The 17,322-nt window shown below is 40.3% G+C and overlaps 1 long non-coding RNA gene across 2 annotated transcripts in view; it reads left to right on the top strand.

The window, feature by feature from the left end:
* Window positions 1-818: 818 nt before the first annotated feature.
* LOC122092859 overlaps window positions 819-17,322 on the top strand; it is a 21,642-nt gene continuing 5,138 nt past the window's right edge. The window contains exon 1 of one of the 2 annotated variants that reach the window (XR_006144353.1): window positions 819-1,342. This is a non-coding gene — a long non-coding RNA (uncharacterized LOC122092859). The remainder of the gene's footprint in view (window positions 1,343-17,322) is intronic. The other variant, XR_006144352.1, reaches the window with a different exon arrangement.

Raw genomic sequence — 17,322 nt, 5'->3', positions numbered from 1 at the left:
TTTTTTTTTTTTTAAAACGACATTTTAACATAGAAACTGAAAATTCTGTTTTTTACATGAAATATCGTTTTTGGAACTAAATGACTACCAAACGCAGCCTAATCATTTACAAACAGAATCAAGGTGGACTTCTAACATTACTATACAGGGTTGAAGCAGTGAGAATAATAATGTTAAAGGTCCATCTTGATTCTGTTTGTAAATGATTAGTAACACCATACAAGGATGTGGAAAAAAATGGGAGAAGGTGAAAGATGAAACAGTGAGAATTTTTGAAGGTCTACAATGAGCTCTTGACAATGATGAAATATTACTAAAGCTTGTCCCACTAGGCACACCTTGGGCCACTCAAATGGGGGTGTTTAGTGCTCTTCACTGCTTTCAATGAAAGTTGAATGATTCTCATTCAACCCCAGTATGATCCGATCTATGTGATTGTAGGATCAGTATGAGCCCACGGGATTAATCAAGCCGAAGGCCTGGATACTTGTTGTTAGCAAAATAAAAAAAAAAAAAAAAAAAAAAAAAAAAAATTCGACTTCATCCCAAGACTTACTTCAACTTATTCCACAATCAACATTTACAACTTGATCGTGTCATACTCTCCAAACTTTTTGGGATATATATTGAAAATTTATCTGTCTTGCTACGCAATTTATATTTGATATAGCTGGTAGTGCAAATGTAGATACTGGACATTGGACAAGCCAATCATCAATTTTAGAATGTAATTGGTTCTCCTTCTAATTAATGATTTTTTTTATTTATGATTAAAAAAAAAATGGCATTGGGTTTTGGGACTTGGGATTTTACTTCTTAGTTGTTGTAGAATATGGTCAACTCGGTGGGTGGAAAGGAAGGAAGGGGGCCTGATTTTGGAGTTCTAAGTTGGTTGGGCTAGAGCCAACTCCTCCTTCAATGATCGCAAACCACTCGCGTTGAAGCATTCGAATCTTCAGCTCACAGTCCATTTTCGAATCACTCCTCACCTGTGGAACAGTGAAATTTCACCAAATTCTCTAGAAATCCTAAGAGCCACAGCACGTTGGAGAATGGAGGATGATGTTAGGGTTTCAACTGATGGAAAGGTCTTACAGCTCCAGGAGCTCTGGATTTTTCACCGGCCGCAGATATTCGTTAGATCGCATGGTCCTGATTCCATTGAAGATAATCGACTGGTTTTCTTGAAGCATTTGCAGAGAACTTCAACCACACCGTCGTATTCGTTGCTAGACACTGGGAGGTTCTCTGTGCAAGAGACTAGTCCTGCTTCTTCAGGGGCCTCCGTTCAGTTTTGCGGCTGAACAGACAATAAAAGATAACACGCCACATAGCTTATCCGGTCAGTCCCCTTCTGTCTCTCTTTTCAAGGTGGATAGGAGCGACTCTTATATGTTCTGTTATGTTGTGTCCTGCCCTTACATTTTTTTCCCCTCTTAACCATTGATTTTTGGAAGAATTCTATTGAGATTGTAGGTTGGTTCTCTAAGTATTTCCAGCTTATCATGCAATTTTCAATCATATTAAGCTTTGGAATCTCACTACATAATTGGTTGGCTTGATTTCTATTTCTTAATTCCTAGCACCCCCTCCCCCTTGAGTTCAAAAGAGCACCACCATAAACTAGTGACATAGTTAAAGAAGATCAGGGTACTGAGCACTGAGTGATCCCTATACATTAAAAATTCTGTGCATTCATAAATCTGGTCTGACTGTGTGTCACGTTTGAGGCTTGTGTAATGCTTCATTTCTGTTTGATTCTGGGTGTACTGTCTAGAAAGTAGGTCTAAGTTTGTGGGATTGGGCACGTCCTTGAGATTACCTATGCTTTTAATACTAGTTAGCTGTGTTGAAAATAGGTGCCAGATTTAAAAATTTTGAATATTAGAAATATGCCTCATATATCATTAAGGTATTTAATCTATCATATAGAGGAACTAAGGTTGCCTGTTGATCCACAAGCATGGACTTTCCAAAGGAATACAACACTTAATCTAGTGCCTGACCACAGGAATGAATAGATAGTTCTTGTACAACCCTTGCACGAGACCAGCTGTAGAAATCTCTCTCATTACTCACTAGGGTCAAAACCCTAACTCTCAAATCACAACAGTAGGAGAGAGAATGAAATGCGTGGAGGAGGAGAGAGAGAATAGCAAATGCCTACACCCTCTTACCTCCTCTATTGCTTATTTATAGCTTTTAGAAAATCTTATCTTCTGTGACAATCAAGATGCGAAGTGGTGGGATCTTATTAGATAAGGCTACTCAATTGTCCTATTTCTTAACAATTCAGAAAACTAAAGTATTTGTAAATAAGGACATTTCTTAACACTTAAGAAATGATGATTGCAAATGAGGGCAACTTTGAGTCCCAATGAAATAATTTTATGATGATAGTCCCTCCATTTTACAATATCGCATAATGGGCTTACATGCATGGAATTTATTCCTGTCACCTCCTTAGTCCATCGAAACATTGCATACAGAGAATCTTGATCACTGATTGGACGTAAAAATATTTTAAATTATTCTGCAAACTATTTACAGAACATGTCATTGAGCTTGGACATTTTCTCCAATCATGATTAGGTATTTCTCTTATGATATTCACCTTGTATAGGAAGTGGGTTCTTTATTGGGCATCTCCTTCGTGTACAAAAAAACATCATGAATCTAGTGCATTAATATGTATCCAGGGAGCATTAGTAGTTAGCACCCCAAAATCTATACTATTCTACTACAACGATAATGACCTCTCAGGTTTGAGGACCAATCATGAACTATTTATGAGAATTTTGTCCTTAACCATCTGACAGGAATCCATTCAAGATTCTCAAGTGATCCAGTCTGATACATACAAATATGTGTATTCACACTTGTGTCTGGTATTACCATTCTTGAAAACACATAGTGCGGCACCCATATCAATAGTGCCTAGCTCTGTCCCTAGTTGCTTACAGTTTGAAGTATAAACCTTAGGACCATACGCTCAATTATATTGCAAATTAGTTATCGTTTTAAATTAATTAAATTGGGTTTGATGGACACACAAATCCAAAAAACTAGACATGGTTCTGTCCGAAAGCAGCCACTTCATGTGAGAAAATTTAGAAGATTAGTACCACCTCTAGTCTACCCCTCCCTTGAACCTGTGAAAGTGGGTTGAATATGGGGTTATGGCCCTTAACTTGAATTATTTTATGATAATTTACTTTTTTGACTTAAAATTTCTCAAACAATTCTCTTTCAGGCCTTATATTTTAAGGGCCTGCCCTCACCCAAGTTCATAAAGGAAAGGGTGAGAGCTAGAGATTGAGAAGTGACTTAAAAAATTCCTTGGGAAATCCCAAGTATCGCTCTTTCTCTGTCACAAGACTTTCTGTTAGATCAAACACCAAGAAACACGAATAAAAGGAGACAATAGATCCATACGACACAAAGATTTAACGAGGTTCACACACCAGGGTGGTGTGCTACGTCCTCGGGGGAAGAAGAAGATGATTCACTATGCAGAAGAGAGATTACACCCTAGCAGCGGCGAGGAAGAACTCGCCCTGAAACCCTAGCTTCGTGAAAACCCTAGAATACAATGACTTTCTCAACAAGCAACAGTACATTATATATAATCCAAAAACGTGGGTCGACCCATCGGGTCGCGGTCGATCCGGTCGAACCATATCGCGGGGGCGTTGCCCCCGCACCCCCATACGAGATCAGTGATGGGCTAGGCCCAAGCCCTCTGCTTTCATCACATATCTCAGAAAATTTCCCATTCGGGTCGCCACCAAAATATGTCGGATCGGGTCAATCTTCAAAACGGGTCAAGAATTCGAGACAAACATAACACTTTCCATTGTCACCTTTCCCAACCAATGTTTAATACCTTCTTAGATAGTCTAGTGATAACTAAATAGCTAGTCACTGGTTCAATGGGCCATTTCTAGTTTTCTACTGGCTCATCACGAAGCATCAAATGTCCTAACATATACCGGAGCTATAGAAACATAATTCATTGTCCCAATATCAGTTGGTTGGGATAAGACTTGGATGCACTAGGAAAAAAAGATGAGAGTTAGAATATGTGAATGGAGAGGAACAATGAGATGTGAGATAGGGAAGAAGATGGAGAAGTAGAAGAGGGAGAAGAGAGGGAATCGATGGTATGGTGGAATAGTGTGTTGTGAGAGGAATCTCACCTACACCAATATATTTACAAGGTATTACACAAACCTGCCTAAGGAGGGAAATTACATATATCTCCCTAAGGAGGAAAAGGAAAATAAAACATAATGAGATAAATTACAATACTGCCCTTAGAGTAACATAACTAATATCTCTAACACTCTCCCTCAAGCTGGAGAATAAATATCATGCATTCCCAGCTTGGACACAGAGAACTGAACTGATGATGAATAAGACCCTTTGTGAAGATATCAGTCAACTGATTTTCAGTCCTCACAAAAGGTGTGCATATGTAACCAGTGTCAATCTTCTCCTTAATGAAGTGTCTATTTACCTCTATGTGCTTCGTCCTGTCATGCTGCACAGGGTTGTGGGCTATACTTATGGCAACCTTGTTGTCACAATAAAGCCCATAGGTGCCTCAGTATCAAAACCCAATTCTTGGACAAGCCTTCTCAACTAGAGAAGCTCACACACTCTATGAGCCATGGCTTGAAATTCTGCCTCTGTACTAGACCGAGCCACCACAGATTGCTTCTTGCTCCGCCATGTAACTAGGTTTCCACCTACCAATGTACAATAGCCTGATGTAGATCTCTTATCAGAGACAGAGCCAGCCCAATTTGAATCAGTGAAGCTTTCTATCCTCGTGTAGTTATGCTTGGAAAAAAGAAGTCCTTTTCCTGGAGAGGATTTCATATACCGGAGGATGTGGTAAACCGCATCCAAGTGCCCACTCTTGGGAACATGCATAAACTGATTTACCACCCCCACTGTATAAATAATGTCTGGACAAGTCAAGGACAAATAAATAAGCTTCCCAACTAGCCTTTGATATTTCCCCACGTCAACAAGTGAAGGGCCAACATCTTCCCCCCACTTATGATTCTACTCAATAGGAGAACTTGCAAGCTTGTAGCCCAACATTCCTGTTTCTTTCAAAAGGTCTAGAATAAACTTCCTTTGGCATATATTTATGATCTTCTTGGATCTAGAAACTTCAATCCTCAAGAAATACTTTAAGGATCCTAGATTCTTAATCTCAAACTGTTGGGCTAAGTAGTTCTTCAGATTGACTATTTCAGTTCTGTCATATCCAGTTACCACAATGCCATCAACATAGACAATCAAAGCTGTGATGGTGCCCTTACCACGCTTAGTGAATAGAGTGTGGTCAGTCTGCCTTTGGGAATAGCCATTCTTCAGGATGGCTTGTGGTAACCTTTCAAACCAGGCCTTCGGGTCTTGTTTAAGACCATACAAAGCCTTCTTGAGAAGGCACACCTTTCCTGCAGTTGAAGGGAACTTGAAACCAGAAGAAGTTTGCATATACACCTCTTCTAAGTCACCATATAAGAAGGCATTCTTCACATCCAATTGATACAATGGCCAATCCTTATTTGCTGCTAGAGATAAAAGGATTCTTATGGTGTTATGCTTAGCCATAGGAGCAAATGTCTCTTGATAGTCAATCCCATACACTTGATTGTATCCTTTTGCCACCAGTCTTGCTTTCTATCTCTCAATAGTACCGTCGGACTGGTACTTGATTGTGTAGACCCACTTGCATCCAACTGGAGTTCTCCCCCCTTGGAAGGTTAACCAATTTTCAGGTACAATTTTTTTTCAAGGGCCATCATTTCCTCAGTCATAGTTTGCTTCCACTTTGGGTTAGACATAGTTTCAGAAACATTCTTGGGAATAGAAGCAAATGAGAGCAATAGTAAATGCAACACCCGCAGGGGATAGAGAGTCATAGGAAACAAACTAGGCTATAGGATTAGGACAAACTCTCTTTCCCTTCCTAATAGCAATAGGAAGATCTAACTCTGATGTGGAAGGAAGGATATTACCTGACTGAGGAGGGTGGATCTCAGGAGTTTGATTTAAAGAGGACTCTTAGCAGGTCTTCTTGTTCCTCCTTGTGTACACAATGGTCTCATTTTCATTACCTGAACCTGAACCACCTCTTGAATGATCACCAACATCAATAATATCCACCTCTTTATGTTTCCCAATGTCAAGCATAAAAGGAGAGATAGGAAATGGGGAAAGAAAAGGGATCTCATCAGTAGCCTTTTCACCTCCATTATGCTCCCCCTGAAAAGGATGCTGAGGAGAGGCAAAAAAAGGAGCAGACTTAAGGAAAGTGACATCTTTAGAGAGAAACCTTCGTCTGGAAAAAGGATGATAGCACTTGTATCCCTTAGTAGTGGAGGAGTAACCAAGAAAGATACATTTAAGTGCCTTGGGGTCCAGTTTAGTCCGATAAGACTTATTAACATGGACATAACAGATACACCCAAACACTTTCTGTGGAAGACAGAAAGAAGAAGACTGAGGAGACAAGATGTCCAAGGGAGTTTGGGAGCCAAGGAGTTGTGTTGGTAGACGGTCGATCAAATAAGCAGCAGTAAGAAGAGCATCTGAACAAAAAGTTTTAGGAACATGCATGCCAAAGAGAAGACTCCTACTGACTTCCAACAAATGGCAGTTTTTCCTTTCAGCTACCCTATTTTGTTGGGGTGTGTCAACACAAGCTAGCTGATAGATAATGCCATAGTAAAAAAGTCTTGAAGACCACCATACATATACTCCCCCCCTTTGTCAGAACCAACAATTTTAATTTTGGTGTCAAATTGTGTACGTACCATATGATAAAAATTTTTAAAGGCATCATACACATCACTCTTGTGCTTCATCAGAACAGTTCAAGTAGCACGGGAAAAATCATCAACAAAAGAAACAAAGTAACGAAAACCAAGTAAAGAAGTAGTAATAGAAGGCCCCAAACATAAGAGTGCACAATATGAAAAGGAACAGTCGATTTGTTACCATGATAAGGATAAGAGGAACGACAATGTTTAACAAAAATACACGGTTCACAATGAAAGACATGGGAACTAGGAAAAAAAGTAAATTAATGAGGTAACTGTCTCCTCATAATAACAAAAGATAGATGCCCCAAACGTCTGGTGCCTCAATATCACAGAATCCACAAAATTGCTATCAGTACGTCCACACACATAAGATTGAGCTGTAGTCAAAAAAGGTGATTGAGGTTCAAGTAGGTAGAGTCCTTTCTCCTCACGCCCCACTACTAATAATCCTTTTCTTCACCAAGTCCTGAAAGAGAAAATGAAAAGGAAAAAAAGTGACAACAATTTAAGGATTTTGTCAGATGGCTCACAGATAAGAGATTACGGGTAAGGTCAGGAATGTGAAGAATAGAATCAAGTGAAATGGAAAAAGTAACAGGAATGCTACCTTTACTAGAAATGGAGGAAAGGGAGCCATCGGCAACCCTGACCTTATCTCTACCAGAACAAACAGAGTACGTATCATAATAATGGGACGTACCAGTCATATGATCCGTAGCACTTGAATCAATAACCCAAGATGGAGCTGTGGAAGGAGCAGATAAGGAAACCTACAAAGCGGAAGCTGAGGACTCTGGCACTGTAAGGGAAGAAGATGATGAGCCTCCCAGTTGAGATATGACCCTGTAGAATGCTGCAATATCCTCCCTAGTAAGAGAACTATGCTCGGGCTATGGGTCTAGAAGCAGACCCTGTAGTAACATGCTCAGTCTCAACACTGTGGGCTCTAGCTCCCCCATTACATCTACTACTAGAACCACCATGCATGCCAGGAGGTTGACCATGAAGAACCCAGCATCTCTTTTTGGTGTGCCCAAACTTCCCACAATGATCACATCGTTTGTCATCTCCACGAGGTGGGCCTTAGTCTCGGCCACCACCATGCCAATCCTTCTGAGAGCTAGTAGTAAGAGCTGACTGCTCAAGAGAAGGGGTATGTTCCATGGCCACACGCCTGGTCTCCTCACTCTGCAAATAACTATACATTTCATCAATGGATGGAAGAGGAGACCGACCCAAAATTTGGATCCGGATTGGCTCATATCGGGGTTCAGCCCACCAAGCAAAATAAGAACCCGTTCCTTCTCAAGTGTCCGATAAACTTTAGCTTCATCCTCATGATTGGACAGTTGGAGGTCTCTATAGTGGTCATACTCCTCCCAGAGATTACTAACAGTGTTGTAGTACTCAGAAATGGTCCTAGTCCCTTACTTCATGCTAATGGCCTTTTGAAGTAGTTGATAAACCTTGGCCGAGTCACCCACACGGTCAAAAGTCTTACTAACACTGTCCCAAATATCCTTGGTCGTTTCTTTCCTCATAAACATTCTTCCAATCTCAGGTTTCATGGAAAAAATCAGCCATGTTATAACAGTGGAGTTCTCAGTCTCCCACTTTGGATATGTCGGGTCTTCTGGGTTAGGAGCCTTAATGGTACCTGTAACATAACCTAGCTTTTCTCTACTCCGCAAGGAAAGCTTCATAGAATAAGCCCAATCCAAATAGTTGGTGTTGTCCAACTTCACAATAGAGATCTGGGTATGTGGGTTATCAAAAACAATAGGAGGAGGAGGAGCACCACTCGATACACTGGCTGAAACATCACCAAAGAGGGCTCCAAGGCCACTATCTTCAGACATATTGCAGATAAAGGGTCACACACAAGGTGGGGAGTGCAAACTCTACCCAAAAATTGCGTTCCCTGAACCAGAAAAAAAAAACCAGCCACCAATCCAAGCATACACTTCAAAGGAATTCACAACAGCTACCTCCTTCAAGGTGTAAGATCATAACATAGGAGTTAAATACCTCTAAACATCATCCCTCACAAGCAAATAGTAGTCGGAAGCATCACAGACAATTTTTTAGAAGTAAAAACACCAAAAACTGGGCAGGCAGTACCCTATATGGACTGATATTTTTGAGTTGTGGCTGCCCAACTCAAGGAGGCTTGTAGCGAGACCAAGAGGGTTAATACTACACCCTAGGGCGATCCAAATAGGCTTGGTTTCAGCTCCAAAGCTGACCAGATGAGAGAGAAAAGGGAAAAAATAATCCAGGGCTGGTGGTAACCTTACCTAAGCCTAGTTTTGGTTCGTGCAACTTGCAAGTGTCCCTTTCTTCAAAGAAAAACTCCCCTTGGTGTCTCCATGGTCTCCTTGCATGCCTCCCTCAAGATTTCTTCAATCTTCTTACATAAAAGTCCCTTTCCTTGGAACCCCTTTGTAACCTAGGGTTCCAAAGAGAAGAGAAGAAGGGAGAAGACAAGTAATTTGACTCTTGAACCAAACTTACAAGAAGCTGCCCGGATACCAAGTTAGAATATGTGAATGGAGAGGAACAATGAGATGTGAGATGAGGAAGAAGATGGAGAAGTAGAAGAGGGAGAAGAGAGGGAATCGATGGTATGTTGGAATAGTGTGTTGTGAGAGGAATCTCATCTACACCAATATATCCTTTACTAATATATTTACAAGGTATTACACAAAACTCCCTAAGGAGGGAAATTATACATACCTCCCTAAGGAGGAAAAGGAAAATAAAACATAATGAGATAAATTAAAATACTGCCCTTAGAGTAACATAACTAATATCTCTAACAGAGACTTAGAAAATTGAGGTGATGGTCCACCTCACAGATCCTAAGTTTTTCTATTGATGTACCAGATGCACAAATTTTCCAGTGGCAACTTATTGATATGGTCATAATACCTCTTAAATAACGGAAGTATTTTATCTTGGACTCAATTTGATAAATCTGAGGCCATTCTCTGCCCATATGTAATAGAGGCTTGTATTAATTTATATGGTTGTGTCAATTTCATTGTAAATTTTGCTCTCAATATCCTTATTACATTATTTACTTGCATCTATATTTATATCCATCTGAAAGGTTTAAAGCATTAGCTTGATCCAGATACTGTTTAGTCAATTGAAGAAACATATGATGGATATCTATGGCATTGTGTGCATAAAATATTAGAAAATTTAGGATATGCAAGCAGAATTCTCAGGAGAGCAGATATTGGTACTCTTCAAAGGCACTAGTATGATAGGTATTGGTAGTACTCAATTCAATTTTTCTGGCCTAAGTTCATTATGATCCCATCCAAACGACAAGGGGTTTGTTTGAATGAAGAACGGAACAGGAAAATGATGTGAAAGGAAAAGGAGAGAGTGGAGAAAACCTAAACAATTGGTATAATAAAGATCTCAGTTAGATTCAAATCCATGTATCAGATGGTATCTTTCAGATCAATATGTATGGAAGCCGATATAACTGATCATTTTCATAGCATTCAGGATGGGAAGAACTTCTGGTTTCCTTCTTAGTATTCCACAGATAGGATGAAATATAGACATTTACGGGAACTTTTTGTAGGTTTCTTAATTGCTTATGGATACTTCCCACATTTTGTACCGAATTTAGTTCCTCATGGTTGTGTTCCATAGGATTCTAATAGATGCCTCCCACATCTCCGGTACCTTGAAGCCCAACTTCAACGGATGCAACAACAACAACCACAGCCTCCTTCTTTTGCCTCCTCTTGTCACAGGCAACAGCAACCACTTCCAGTAACAGTTCCCAGCTTTGTTCCACAAGATCCTTTTGCTATGTATGTCTCTCCTGCACTACCTATCGTCTTTTCTTCAAGGACTTTTCAAGAGTGAAAAGCTGCTCCTTTTCAGTAGCAGGAACTTGGAATTGGTCAAAGCGAGAGGCCTGTACTAATTCTTTCAAGGGAGGAGTCTTCTTAGGTTTAAGAAGAGTAGTCCATTTAGAGGATGTTGGTGTTTTAAGGAAAACAGTATATGGATTAAGAAGTGGTGTAGGGGTAGCAGGGATGACTTGATCATCAGGAACATAAGAAAGCTCATAAAGATAATCTAAAGAAGAAGAAGAAGATCGGGAAGAAGAAGATCGATGGGGAGAAGAAAACAAAGAGGAAGAAGGCGAAGCCATAAGAAAATCAAAACAAGGTATTTGGCAAAATCCAAATCTGAACCATCACTACTTGCTGGAGAAGCTGGAGTAGGTAAAGACATAGCTAGTCGAGGCCGATCAAGAACCCCCCTGCTCATAGTACCTAATGGCAAAGCAACCCGAGCCAAACAGGGCACTGAACGGCATCCTTAGCCTGAAAGCCCACAACGCTCAAGGGTCTTTTTCTGCTAGGAGGAATCATAAGTAGAGATTCCTTGCAAAAGGGCGTGGCCTAGACTGTATCTTTAGCTACAGCAGGTTCAATCCAGACAAGAGTGATAGCCAGAAGAGGGAATTTAGCCGGAGAAGAAGAAACTTGGCTCTGATACCATTTTAGACAAAGACTCATGATGTGCTCCGCCATCTCCCCCTTCGTTGGACTCCCCGAGGTCTTGTCTATAAACAACTTCTTCCATGGTCTCCTGTTTCTAACCTCTTTTTTGCAGGTATCTCTATGTTTGAAGAAATCAAAGCACATATCCTCACCACATCTTGTGCAGAATCTCATTCGGATTTTCTTACCAAGTGTTCTCAACCTTTATGGCAGAACCCTGAGTTCTTCATCACACTTCCATTTAAGAAAAATGAAGATGTCAATCCGAAAAAAGCCAGCCATCCAAGCCTAAATCCAAATCATCTTTCATTGGCTATCCAAGAGATTTAGCAACAAACTCATGGCACTTTATCTTATCATGATCATCTTCTCCAATCTCTTCGTAGAGAAATTGATCAGGTCCATACTGAACTTGCTGGAATTGCCTCTAATGTTGCTGATACTATTACATCTTTTGCCCTTATTGGCCAGAAGGAAAAGCATCTCCGGTACCTTGAAGCCCAACTTCAACAGATGCAACAACACTGAATTTCTACTTCTCCATTAGGGTGGGTGATATATTCCGGATCTGTAGACTGAACTGGTTCTGGAGGGGCCTATGGCTGAGAGGCTGAGACTTGTTGTTCATAAGCTGTAACCCAAGAAGATGGAAGGAGACGAAGGAGTTCATCTCTAGATATTTGTCGGGGAACATAGGTACAACAAGGGACTTGCAATTGATTTCCCTGACACAGACTCAGACCTAGAGTTTTCTCTCTCCGAGTGCGGGGAATCTGATCCCCTCTACCAAGTGATCCCTTTCCGTTCTCCTACTCAAACCAGTGTCCAACCCCCTTTTCTTCAATGCCAATCAGTTTCTCTTCCTTATGTCTCAGTCCAAATAATTCATGAACCCTATGCTAAACCTATCAACCTTATTGCCTTCTTAGACACAGGAGTTGCTACCACAAGCCTGAACCCAAAAGACCATTTTAGACAAAGACTCCAATATCTAAAAGACTCCAATACTGGATTCTATTTAATAAGCTCTATATATATGGCACAATACATAAAGGATAAGTACATATGACATAGGATCCCAAAGACATGTGGACCCTATCATAATTATACATTGTCATTATGACACACACTAAACAACTCATTATGAGAACATTACTTTATCGACAACATTATTGTATCGACACCCAAGACGATAAACCATACATAAATGTGGGACCAAGTGTGGGACCAACCATTAACTGCTATCAGTGCTGTCGGAACTACTGGCTGGGTACCAGCTGGCGGTGTCTATTAACCAGTCATTGTGGGCATCAAGTAATTCGCCAATATATGGATCCGTGAGTCTGCCAGTTTGGTGAAGTTCCCATGTAGTATCAAGTCGGAGGAGAAGTGGGGCTGGGACCTGAAATGGGAGTACATCATTAGTAGCGCACATGTTTGCCAAAAAGGATCTCCATTCATTCCGGTGCTAGACTCGGTTGGTATAGAGTTCATAAGTCTTGATGTTTAAGATATGGAAATCAGGAGTGTAGTGAATGTAATGGCAGGGTTGCTGCTGGTCAAAGCTTTGGTGGATGAGAGGAGGCCGGTGAAACAGGATGGTAATATAATGTGAGTTTGGGTCATCCTCGTGTGGGAGATGAGAGGAAAAAAGGTGGAACCAGTGAGGAATAGGGGCAAAGAGTTGCAGGAAGTGGAGGATTGTTAGGTTGGGCCGAGAACATCCTGGAGTGGGAAACATCCAGCGTGTGGTAAACCAGTGGATGGTGCTTAAAGGGAGGCTTAAGGCAATAGTGTAGGCTGAACAGAGGTGCCAAAAGATACATTTGTAAATTAGAGGGAGGTCTTGGAGTTCTTATAAGGTGGTAAAAGAGAAAAGGGTAAGATAGGGATAATCAGGGTGAAAAGAACTTCCTGGTAAGACTAATCCTTCACGACGAAGGGCGATCATGAGAAGTTGGATGGCTGTAGTCTTACTGTAAGAAATGACTTTTCTTTGGGTTAGATATTGGATAATTTCTGGGGGAAGGCCTGGTGGAAGAGAACAACAGAGGTTATGACCAGTTGGTGGTGGCGTCTGAGAAGTAGAGGCGCCAGAGGTTATAGGAAAAAGTAAAGGTATGATAGCAAAGGTTCAGGTAGGTCGGGAGAGAAAGTCTGCCAATACATTTTCTTTTCCTGTTATGTGTTTAACATCAAAAGACCATTGGGAGAACCACTGAGCCCATTGGAGAAGTTGTGCCTGAGGGAGGATCTTTTGTCGAAATTCAAGCATGCGTGGGAAACTGGACATGTCGAGTTCAACGAGGAACTGATGACCAATTGGATGAAATTGGAATTTTTCTATGCCACGCTTGACTGCTAGTATTTCTTTGAAAGTAGAATGATAATGGGCCTCAGAAGGCTTGAAAGATCCACTTTTGTATCCACAGACAGTTCTTGTAGTGTCAGGAGTTTGTTCTTCAAGGAGGACTGCACCCCAATGAGTATCACTGGCATCTGTTTGTAAAATTATTTTTCCAATGGATGGAATCTGAAGAGTGGGGAGGTTCTCAGAAAGCTTCTTTAAAGCTTGTATAGCTGATGTGTGAGCAGCAAACCATGGAGGAGCTTTTTTACGCAAAAGTTGGTGCAGTAGAGAAGTATGAATGATCTGTTTTGGAAGAAACTCTGTCATATAATTGACGATCCCGAGGAATTGTTGAACCTGATTTTTAGTGAGAGGGCCATCTGGAAATAATTGTAATGAGGTTGCAATATGTGGTTGGAGATGATATTGCCCTTTGGAGATGGTCACTTCGAGAAAATCAATAGTAGGGGTGCCAATTTGCATCTTCTTGGGAGAGAGCATAAGACCATATTTTTGAACAATTTGATGAAATTGCTGGAGAAGTCGAAGATGAGCCGTTTCATCTTTGGAGAAGAGGATAATATCATCAATATATATATATATATATATATAAGAGCATGGTCTTGGATGGCAGCAAAGATCTTCATCATGGCTCTCTGGAAGATAGATGGTGTTGTTTTGAGACCAAAAGGCATGACTGTCCATTGCATATGATAGCCTGGAATGCAAAAGGCTGTCTTTGGTCTATTTTCTGGGACAATTCCAAGTTGCCAAAATCCTGCTTTAAGGTCAAACTTGGAGAACACAGTGGCATGGGCTAACTGGAGAAGTAAAGCCGGACGAGTTGGAAGAGGAAATTTCTCATCAGCCAAAAAGAAATTTAACGGCCGATAATTAATCACCATTCTCAACTTTCCACGAACTTGTTCAGCTCGTTTGTTGACAAAAAATGCCTGGCATGCCCATGGAGAAAGAGTCGGTTCCAAAAGACCTTGGGACTGTAGTTGCTGAATCTCTTGGATAACCAATGAAAGATGATCTGGATTTAGGCCTGGATGGTTGGCTTTTGTTGGATTGACATCTTCATTTTTCTTAAATGGAAGTGTGATAAAGAACTCAGTGTTCTGCCATAAAGGTTGAGAACATTTGGTAAGAAAATCCAAATGAGATTCTGCACAAGATGTGGTGAGGATATGTGCTTTGATTTCTTCAAACATAGAGGGACCTGCAAAAAAGAGGTTAGAAACAGGAGACCATGGAAGAAGTTGTTGTTTATAGACAAGACCTCAGCGAGTCCAATGAAGGGGGAGATGGCGGAGCACATCAAAACCTATGATGAGGTATTTTCCTGGAAAATGGGTTCCTAGGACTGTATGGGTGACAGACAAGGTAGGGAGAATCTGGATTTTGATAGCGTGTTTAGACACTAAGGTGATATGGAAAATTTCACCATTAGCTGCAAGGAAACTGGGGTTTAACTAGAGCCCTCTTCCAATTTTTGGGATTCTCTGAATATTGGTGTGACCTAGTTAGTATTCTTATTTCCTCAGCCTCTTATTCCATTAACCTCAATGAATCCAGATTCTTTTGTTTTTTTAGGCTCTACAGGCATTAGGTAGGGTTGGCCCCTTAGCCCTTATGTTTTTATTCTTGTAATGGAGGGTCCCGGTCATCTCCTTTGGTTCTTTAAAGAACAGATCTCTTCAAAGGGATTAAAGTGTCTAGACAGGCTCCTGAGGTTACTCATCTCCCTTTTACAGATGATACCATCTTTGTTTTGTAGAGCCTCTATTAGTGACATCTATATACTATTAAAGCCTTTCTTGATCTCTTTTAGAATCTAGCAGGTCAAAAAGTGAATTTTGAGAAAAGTGAAATTTTCTTTAGTAATAAAACTGAACTCGAGGTTAAAAATCAGATTTGTAAGCTTTTGAATATGAAAGAAATGCCCCTCATTTCTTTCTATTTAGGTATTCTTTGCTAGGAGTGTGATCCAGATATTCTTGCCTATCTAAAGTCTTGGATAGGGCATATAGTAAGTTAGCGGCTTGGAAAGATCCCCTTTTGACTTTGGCCGGTAGAGCTACTTTGTTTAAATCAGTTTTAAGCTCTATACGTACCTATTTAATTGTAGTTTTCTCTTTCCTAAAAGCCTTTGCTCCAAGTTGGATAGTATTGTTGCTCATTTTTGCTATGGGGAATCTATTGGGGAAAAAAAGCTTTCCCTCATTGCCTGGGAAGAGGGTTGTAAACCCAAATCTAGGGAAGGACTGGGTTTTAGACCATAGTTTTTAAGGCGTTGGTAAGGCGACGCCTTAGTAACGCCTTAGCGCTGATGCGGTCTAGAGATGGTAAGGCAGTGCTCTGCCTTATGTGAAGTGGCACCTTATAGGTTTTTTTTTTAAACATATTTTAAAATTACTTAATGAAGATTTCAATATAGATTTTTTATTGGTAGGTGTATGGTTTTGTTAACACTTGAGATGTATGGGATCAGCTTTACTCCACCAAAAATAACCAAAACAAACAAAACAAAAACCCGATTCACAAATAAAGTTTGGATTTTTTCAAGGGTTTTAAGAAAGGGCTTTGAGAAGGAATCAAGGTACAAGGAAGAACCACTGATCCAGACGACCATTTTCCTCCGGCAGCGGTGAGCTTCATTCTTCTTTGACAGGAGTAGAAATATAGTGGATGACCTTAGGGCTTAGGCACTCATTTTGGCATCATAGAGGTAAGTATAATAAATACTTATATTTTTTATGTCTTCTTTTTTTTATATTTATAATTTTGTTTCATAATTATGTATTTATATTATATGTTAATATGTTATGATGATTAATGATTAATGATTGATGAAGATGAACTTAGTTTATTCACTTTATTGATTTGTTTTCTTGATGAATATCTTATATTGGTATGAATATGAACATTTAATATTTATTTAACATATGAGTAATAAGATTCAACTAGGATTTGAGCCAAATAGATTGGTTTTATAAAAAATTATACAGGAACGCTTTAGTCGATAAGGCGACGCTTTATGCCCGCCTTGTCGATAAGGCGCTCTGAAAGACCCTCAAACGCCTCCGTCGCCTTACCGCCTTAAAAACTATGGTCCGGAGAAGTCGAAAAGGTTACAAGAAAGCCGGAACTTCCAGAGAAAGAAAGCTAGAGATCAAGGCCATTTTCCCCTGATTCTGGAGAACCCAAGAGATAGTCCATATCTACTTCAATAGGGGCCCACCCCTTTTGATCCGAAACAAGGGTAGCTCAAGTTTATCCCTAACTCAATAGGCAAAATGTAGATCTTTCATTCACATGTAGTGGTGTACATAGTCGTATAACAGTATTTAGCTATGCATGTGGTATAGAAACAATTAAGGGAAAATGTTCATTCTAAGTATCTAATAGGAAGACCGGTTAAACCGGATGGAACGGGTGCCTAACACCTTCCCGTATCTATAATCTGACACTTACTCGTATCTCTGGACTAGACCAAATTTTGGGCCATTTTCTTATGGATCGGGCTCACCCGTCGGGTCCTAGGCCCTAAACCTACGTAGGGTAACTCCAAATCATCGATATC

Source organism: Macadamia integrifolia, chromosome 11 (assembly GCF_013358625.1).
Source record: "Macadamia integrifolia cultivar HAES 741 chromosome 11, SCU_Mint_v3, whole genome shotgun sequence".
Lineage (NCBI taxonomy): Eukaryota > Viridiplantae > Streptophyta > Magnoliopsida > Proteales > Proteaceae > Macadamia > Macadamia integrifolia.
Note: the sequence above shows the minus strand (reverse complement) of the source record. Positions and strands in the feature narration are given on the sequence as shown.